This window comes from Triticum aestivum, chromosome 3D (assembly GCF_018294505.1).
Source record: "Triticum aestivum cultivar Chinese Spring chromosome 3D, IWGSC CS RefSeq v2.1, whole genome shotgun sequence".
In the NCBI taxonomy this organism is placed as follows: domain Eukaryota; kingdom Viridiplantae; phylum Streptophyta; class Magnoliopsida; order Poales; family Poaceae; genus Triticum; species Triticum aestivum.
In genome coordinates, this window is record NC_057802.1 from 489,160,811 (window position 1) to 489,167,957 (window position 7,147).

Sequence of the window (7,147 nt, forward strand, 5' to 3'; positions counted from 1 at the left end):
AGCACTGCTCCAGCCCCCGCGCCCTGGTGCGCGAAGGCGCCATTGAAATACATGACCCAGCCGTCTGGAGCCTCGCTCCCTAGTGAGGTGGACCGGTCTTCGCCTTCCTCATGTGTCGGGGCATCCGTCCATTCTGCCACAAAATTAGCGAGCGCGGCCCCCTTGATGACCCTGGTAGTGCTGAACTCCAACTGGAATGCTTGCAGCTCGATGTTCCACTCAGCAACCCTTCCGGCTGAGTTGGGGCTCCTGAGCACCCTCTCTAATGGGTAGACTGAGACGACCTTGATGGGGTGGCCCTGGAAGTAGTGTCGTAGCTTGCGTGAGGCCACCAAGAGGGCAAGCAGGAGTTTTTGAGGCATGGGGTAGCATGCCCTTGCATCCCGCAGCACGGTGCTGACGAAGTACACCAGGTGTTCAACGAGGGCTGGCACACTGTCGAGGCCCGGGCCCTGCGGAGATTGGGGCATCTCCTGAGGTGGAGGGGTTTGTCGGAGTAAACGGCCACGGGTAGCCTAACCGACTCCCCCTGGCTCTTCAAAAAATTATCAGGCCAGTCGAGCCTTCAAGCATCCAGAGCATGGGGCCGCCTTCCTCTGGCCGGCTATCCCCAAGGCCGACTACCAGAAGGCGACCCGGCCTCAAAAACCTTCCCGAAGAAAGCTACGAGATGGCCGACTCCAGGAAGCCGGCCCTGAGAGGACCGACTCCCAGAAGCCAGCCATGAAGAAGGCCGACTCCCAGAAGCCGGCCAAGACTGCACCCACCAGGGCTGCAGCCACATAACGGTGATAAGACGGGGCATGGCTGCAGTACAACCTACCACCCTCGAATCCCGGAACATGCATGGCCACAGGGCACCGTACGGGTTAGCCATCCCCCGTCCGGCGCAGCACTGTAGCCATCTTGACCTCGACGTCACCCACGACAGGCGCCAGTACGGCCCGCGGGCGGCGGGCCCCTTTAGCCAGAGAGACGCTCGAAGGCGGCCTGGCCTCCCCTAGTCGGCCCGGGGCGTAGCCGGCTCCCAATAGCCGGCTACCTCCCTCCCTCAAAACATGTGCATCACTAAGGAGACAAGGCGAGGTGAGGCTATAGTGAGAGCCCGCAAGGCGGCGGCACTGTAGCCACGCTTACCTCGACAAATCCCTCGTCATCAGGGGTGAGGCAACAGTAACCAGCCGCCGACAAGGCCCCCAGGCGGTGGGGCCGGCCTGTCGGCCAAGAGGCCGGCAGCCGGCGGGACCCACTAGTCGGCGGGCCCCAATGGCCGGCGGAGAAGCCGGCGAGCACAGACACTGACGGCTGGGACCCGCACCCAGCCGGATTACCATTGTACCCCTGGGGGGTAGGCCTATATAAATCCCCCGGGACACCCATGCAAAAGGTTGATCTGATAGAGTTTTATACACCACATAGAGAGAAAAGGAGAGCTAGCCTTGCCCTTCTTCTTCCCCTAGCCAAACAGCTCAAGGAGCACTTGTAGCTACTTGTGTTGATCTAGTGATCATGCGGAGACCCCGCAGAGCAGGACTAGGGGTGTTATCTCCATGGAGAGCCCTGAACCTGGGTAAGATTCGCCGGCGTGCATGTCTTCGCCTTATCCCGTTTCCAGGCACCGGCGATGTCTTACTGGCTCCCACAATGATAAGCCACCCATTGGCATATGTCGCACCTACCACCCGACATTTGGCGCCCACCGTGGGGCCAGGTGCACCGTCATCCGAAGACCTGTTCTGGACGGGAACCCTTTTCCTCCCCCGCGAGCGTAGCCAGCCCGCTACGCCCGATGGCGCTTGCCCTGACGCGCAGCAAGGCGTCGACGACGCCTGCGCGGCGAGCTGCCTCGCCGACCTTCTTGGCGAGACTCGCATCTCCAACGAGCCCGCGTCCGACGCGGGCACAGACTACCCCGAGAGCCGCCTCGTCAGCCTCCTCGACCAGCTTCACGTCTCCAGCGAGCTTGCTGTGGACTTGGAGTTGGTCGGCTCCACCGACCCGATGCTTGTCGACTCCGACACGGCATCGCTTGACGCCTTCCCCACCGACGTGGTAATCATCGACGACCCTCTCCCTCGAGTCGATAGTGGCAGCAGCGCTGTCACTGAGGTGCTGGTCGTCAGCCACGGCGCCGTCTCGGGCGAGAACGCCCACGACGCCCTACAAGCGGCGCTGCACGACTTGTCCGTCCCCATCTGGCCGATGCCGACGCCGAGACTCTGGAGGCACGCCGCCTCGCCCTCATCGCGGAGGGCCAGAAGATAGCGTCCATGAGACGCCTCACTGAGGCTCACTAGCGCGAAGTCGACCGCGCCGCCTTTGGTACGCCGCCTCCTGGCGGGCCGAGCCGAGCCGGCCTCGTCAAGAAGCGCGGCGCGGCCATCGCCAGCATGCTGGGAGTAGACCGCCCAGTCTACGCCACGCCACTCGAGAACCTGCATGCCGCTCAGGCGGCCGCAGACGAGCTGAACGGGCTGGGGGCTGATGAGCTCCCCTACATGACTAGACGCATCCAGCAGCTGATCGACGCGGCCGCAGAACGGCATGACGCCGGCGCCCGTGCTGAGAGTCCTCCCCCACGCCGAGAACACGCCACGACATCCCGGACGCCGACTGCAAGCGGCGCCCGCGCAAGGAAAGACAAGGAGCCGGCTGCTAGCCGCAGCCGGACTCGGATCACCATTGAGCGCGACACAGAAGGCCGCCCCCGAGCGGTGGAACGACAAGGCAATCCGCCTCCCCCCGCCTCGTGGGGAGAGATATCCCACCCCGCCGCCTGTCACGCATCCGACTCTCGGTGGCCGACTAGGCCACCACGAAGGAGTCGGCGAGAATGATGCTCGCCACTGGATCGATCGCCTAGCGCGATCCCTGGCGCTAGAAGAAGAAGATGATGTCGGCCCGCCTTGCTTTGGACCCCGCATCCGTGACGAGCCCTTCCCCAAAGGGTTCTCACTCCCCAGAGACACGCCAAAATACAACGGCGTGAAGCCGGAAGATTGGCTGATCGACTACACTACCGCAGTCAGCATAGCAAACGGCAACAGGCACGTTGCCGTGAAGTACGTCCCTCTCATGCTTCAAGGCACGGCACGCACCTGGCTGAACAGCCTCAAGCCCTACAGCGTCAACAGCTGGCTAGACTTCACGGAAGTCTTCGTCTGCAACTTCACCAGCACATACAAGCGGCCTCCCAAGCCCCGCCAGCTCTCCTTATGCGTCCAAGGGCCCAGTGAATCGACCCGCGACTACCTCACGCGTTGGGCCGAGCTCCGCAACTCCTGCGAGGGGTTGCACGAGGTTCAAGCCATAGAGTACTTCACCGCCGGGTGCCGAGAGGGCACCCTCCTCAAGCACTGACTCCTCTGCGACGAGCCGACTACCCTCAACGAGCTGCTGATCATAGCAGACAAGTACGCCACGGCCGACTCCTCGATGAAGACCGAGCTCTGAGTGGACGCCTCCGGAAAGGTGCTCGCTCCGGCTCCCAAGACGCCGGCTGGTGACTCCAACCGACGCCCCTACCAGAACGACCATAAGTGCAAGGCCCCTATGCCACCTTCCACCAGTCGGCAAGTAGCCACCGTCGAAGACGAACAACCCGAAGAGTGGCCTGCTCCCAAGAAGAAGGGCGGCAGGCCGGCTTGGCAGCCGGCCTTCTCCTACGAGCAAACTCTCGATGCCCCCTGCAAGTTGCACAGCGGCGTGAAGCCGTCCAACCACACGACCCGGAAGTGCCATTGGCTCACGCGGATCTCCAAGGGCGAGGGGCTGGTGCCGCCTCCGCCTCCCGGCCCGCCGCCTCCAGCCCCTCAGCAGCCGGCTGTTTGACCAGCAGTCGGAGCCATTCAGGATGAGTTCCCAGATGAGCACGCCGCCAACGTCGTCTTCACGAGCCAGATTGAAGATAAGCGCAGCCGGCGCCGACAGCACCAAGAAGTCAACGCGGTCGCCTGCAGCAACCCCGAGTTCATGCATTGGTCTGAAAGGCCTATCAACTGGAGCCGGGCCGATCACCCAGAGGTGATGCCGTCTCCCGGCTCCTACGCATTGGTGTTGGACGCCACCCTCGCGATGGAAAGGCGAGTTGCCCATTTCTCCCGCGTGCTGATTGATGGTGGAAGCAGCATCAACATACTGTACCGAGACACCATGGAGAAGTTGAACCTCAAGGCGAAGCAGCTCATGCCGAGCCGGACTGTGTTCCATGGCATCGTAGCCGGCCTATCCTGTTCCCCAATCGGCAAGATCAAGATGGATGTTCTCTTCAGAGACAAGGATCACTTTCGCCGAGAAGCGATCTGGTTTGAAGTAGTGGATCTAGAAAGCCCTTACCACACCTTGCTTGGCCGACCTGCCCTGGCCAAGTTCATGGCTGTGCCCCACTACGCCTACCTCAAGATGAAGATGCCGAGTTCAAAGGGGATCATCACTATAGCCGGAGACTACAAGAAGTCCATCGAGTGCGCTGCGGCCAGCAGCCGACTGTCCGAGTCCCTCGTGATTGCTGAAGAGAAGAAGATGCTGGACCGAGTCATGGCCATGGCTTGCAAGCAGCCGGCCCTGTCCCCCAGCCCCAAGGAATATGATGCTCAGGGCTCCTTCCAGCCGGCCAAGGAGACAAAGAAGATACCTCTGGACCCGGAGAACCTGGAGAGGTTTGCTGTCATTGGTGCAAACCTGGACAGTAAATAGGAAGGCGAGCTCGTAGACTTCCTCCGTGAGAATCGGGACATCTTTGCATGGTCCCCAAAAGACATGCCGGGTGTTCCGAAGGATTTCGCCGAGCACGAGCTACACGTCCGAGCAGACGTGAAACCAGTCAAGCAGCCTCTCCGCCGACTGTTGGAGGAGAAAAGAAGGATCGTAGGAGAAGAGATAGTCCGGCTCTTGGCCGCCGGCTTCATTATGGAGGTGTTTTTTCCAGAGTGGCTTGCCAACCCGGTCTTGGTGTTGATGAAGAACAATAAATGGCGTATGTGTATAGATTACACCAGCCTCAACAAAGCCTGCCCCAAAGATTCGTTTGCCCTACCACGGATTGATCAAGTGATAGACTCCACAGCCGGATGCGAGCTGTTGAGTTTCTTGGATGCTTACTCAGGATACCACCAGATCAAGTTGGACCCAGCCGACCGCTTGAAGACCGCCTTCATCACACCATTCGGAGCTTTCTGCTACCTGACTATGACATTCGGCTTGAGGAATGCCGGTGCCACTTTTCAGCGTTGCATGCAAAAATGCCTCCTCAAGCAACTCGGCAGAAATGCCCACGTCTATGTAGACGATATTGTGGTGAAGAAGAAGAAGCGCGACACCCTGCTGGAAGACCTTAGAGAAACATTTGCCAACTTGCGCCGATTCCAGATCAAGCTCAACCCCGAGAAATGCGTGTTCGGAGTACCAGGCGGCCAGCTTCTAGGCTTTTTGGTCTCCGAACGCGGCATTGATTGCAACCCAGTGAAGATCAAGGCCATAGAGAGAATGGAGATTCCTACCAAGTTGCGAGACGTTCAGAAGTTTACCAGGTGCCTGGCCTCCCTAAACTGCTTTATCAGCCGGCTAGGGGAGAAGGATCTCCCCCTGTACCGACTCATGAAGAAGTCCACCCACTTCGAGTGGAACGACCAAGCAGACCAAGCTTTCCACGAGTTGAAGAAGATGCTGACCACACCACCTGTCCTGGCAGCGCCGACTAAGAAAGAGCCCATGCTCCTTTACATTGCTGCGACTAGCCGAGTGGTCAGTACAGTCATCATGGTCCAACGCCCAGAAGAAGGCCGAGCTCAGTTAGTACAGAGGCCGGTATATTATTTAAGCGAAGTACTGTCCACCTCGAAGCAAAACTACCCGCATTACCAGAAGATGTGCTATGGAGTGTACTTCGCTGCCAAGAAGCTGAAGCCCTACTTTCAAGAGCATCCCATCATGGTCGTATGCACCGCCCCGCTTGCCGAGATCATAGGCAGCCGGGATGCATCTGGCCAGGTGGCTAAGTGGGCCATTGCGCTGGCTCCTTACACGATCTTCTACCAGCTCCGCACCGCCATCAAGTCCCAAGCATTGGCCGACTTCCTTGTCGACTGGGCCGAGACCCAGTACCTACCGCTGGCTCGCGACTCCACTCATTGGCGGATGCACTTCGACGGATCCAAGATGCGCACCGGCTTGGGAGCCGGCATCGTCCTCACCTCTCCCAAGGGAGACAAGCTCAGATACACATTGCAAATCCATTTTGCAGCCTCCAACAATGTGGCTGAGTACGAGGCGCTCATACACGGGCTCCGGCTAGCCAAAGAGCTCGGCATACGCCGGATCCTGTGTTATGGCGACTCGGATTTGGTGGTCCAGCAGTCATCTGGCGACTGGGATGCCAAGGACGCAAACATGGCGAGCTATCGATTCCTCGTCCAGCAAATCAGCGGATACTTTGAAGGGTGCGAGTTCCTCCACGTGCCACTGGCCGACAACGAGCAAGCAGATGCCCTAGCACGGATCGGCTCCACCCGACAAGCTATACCAACCGGCGTCTCTCTCCAGCGCCTCCTCAAACCGTCTGTCAAGCCGTCTCCAGAATCGGACTCTATCTTCGTACCACCTACCCCTGATGCAGTCGGATCCGACTGGGGGAACCCAGCAGGCGGCTTGGGGACTTCGACAAGTGGCCCGGGGACTGCCGTAGTCGCACCCGGCTCGGGGACTTCAGAACCCGGCCCGGGGACTACAGCAGTCGGCCCGGGGACTGCAGCGACACAACAGGCGGTGGCCGACTCCAACTCTCCACCACCCAACCCACCCACCCGGGTCACAGTAGCCGTACTGACAACAGAAGAAGTCACAGCTCCATCATGGGCCCAGCCCATCCTCAACTTCCTAGTAAACAGAGAGCTACCGACTGATGAGATCTCGGCAAGACTAGTTCAACGCCGAGCCGGAGCATACGCAATAATAAACAGAGAACTTGTTAAGCGTAGCGTCACTGGAGTCTTCCAGCGCTGCGTCGAGCCAGAGAAGGGCATAGCAATCCTCAAGGATATCCACCAAGGCGAATGCGGCCACCACGCGGCCTCAAGATCACTTGTCGCCAAAGCTTTCCGCCATGGTTTCTTCTGGCCGACTGCTTTGGAAGACACCAAGGAATTAGTCA